Source organism: Gopherus flavomarginatus, chromosome 14 (assembly GCF_025201925.1).
Source record: "Gopherus flavomarginatus isolate rGopFla2 chromosome 14, rGopFla2.mat.asm, whole genome shotgun sequence".
NCBI classification, from domain to species: Eukaryota; Metazoa; Chordata; order Testudines; family Testudinidae; genus Gopherus; species Gopherus flavomarginatus.
Window position 1 is genome coordinate 2,856,163 of NC_066630.1, and position 1,951 is coordinate 2,858,113.

Below are 1,951 nucleotides of genomic sequence, written 5' to 3' on the forward strand. Positions count from 1 at the left end.
TGTTAAAATTAAACCCTGTAAAGTAGCAATACAGACTTGAAATTAAGCCCCTACTGCTGTTAATGAGCAAACAAGTCACTCACAAAAGTATCCTCTTTGTTTGGAAGAACTAGAGGGCTGATGGCCAGACTCTCAGCTCTCTTACAGAGCACTATGCTTCCCCAACAGCCTGCACTCCAGATATTTGCTGACTTGGATTCCAAACTGTGGACTGCACCACAGTCTATCATCAATGGAAATAGACAAGTAAATGCCCCACAGACCATAGTGGACACTGCTGGCTGAAACGTGATGGATTCCACAGATATTAAAACGTGGCTCTAGCTGCCTAAGACAATAAATGTAGTGCTGAGTGAGGGGGCGCGGAGATTTCTATATGATGGATATTTAGTTCTCTCATAAGGACAAACTAGATTGCACATATGCTTAACTCACAATGGATTAAATTCTTTATTAATGAAGTTCTGTATCAGATGTTCCATTATTTTGCCTAGGATTGATGTCAGGCTTACAGGTCTATAATTAGCCAGGTCACCCCATATATCCTTTTTAAATATTTTAAAAATCATGGATATTTGCAAGATCTTTCCCAATGGATTTTGCGTGGCTCAAATGTATACCCCTCATACAACTGGACCCAAACACTCCTCCCCTCCCCCAGGCTGATGAACTGTTAAAGTTAACCTTGGGTTCAGTCCCTTCCCCTGTAGCAGCAGACCAACGACAGCTTGTAATGGATGGAACGGCTAAAAACTGTTTTAGCAATTCTTAGCACCACACCATAACCCAAGGGTTCCCTTCACTATGGATGGCAGCTTTCTGCCTCCCGCAGTTCACAACAGAAGACAGAACATAATCCACAGCAGAGGAGGGGAGCCCTGCACTAAAGAGAAGGGCTTTTTAATACTTCTGTTCTATGGAATCCTGACATGGAAGATGACTCAGAGCAGCAGCCCCAAAAGCCTGCTAATTAGTGCTAAGCCACGTGAGTGACATCGTGGTGGTAGTGACAGGATCCCACATGTTGGAGGGGAGTTAAGGCCATTTGAATAGTCATTCTTTCCTATCAAGAGAGACTTCATGACTTTTTACATTGAATTTGGGAATTGCAGGCTCGTTTTTTCAAAGACTCAACAGCAACTTTGGGGAGCACACTGGCTGCATGGAAGTAGGGAATAACAAACAGCTAAAAAATTTTAAAAAACCCTTCCAGATGGTATTCTCATATACAGGACAGAAGCATGCAGTAAAAAGAAGCAATAAAGGAAGGAGGACATTCCTTATCTACTATCCAATGACAAGCTCTGCTATGGTCCTCTCCTCATTGCCAACATCCCCCCAACTGGGAAAGAGTCTCAGAGCAAGTTAGAAACAATAGAATCACAGAGGGATGGTAGGAATTAGTGTTCTGGTTCCTTTTTTCTACCTGGTGTTGTATTGTATTTCTCACTGCAGTTACCACACAGGACTACACTACTGGAAGAGATAGGAGAGATAAATGCCTTATGATGCATAAAGCATGCTTTGTCCTGCCTCTCTTCCCTGTTTGGGGCAGGCGGCAGAGGATAGCTTCTGGAATAGACACAGGAAAACAGGAACATCCACACTCTAGTCCCAAGAGAAAACCAGAACATCATACGCCAATCCCAAGCAGGGAGTTCTAACTGCTACTCTTCCTGCTAGCCCTCCCCAGGAACCCAGGCTGTACGAGGGAAGGGATAGTTTTTGTCCAGCCCACCCTCATGTTTTCAATAGGAATGTGTTTTAACCCAAGTACATGTGTCAAGATGAAGAGCTCCGGGAGAGAGAGAAGAGACCTGTTCCAAGAAGCCAGTTATCAGTTCCTATGGAGCTGGGGTCCCAAGTACAACAGCTGTGAGCTCTCATTTTACAGGACAGACAAATATTACAAAGTGAAATGGATCATTTTATATATATATATATATATATA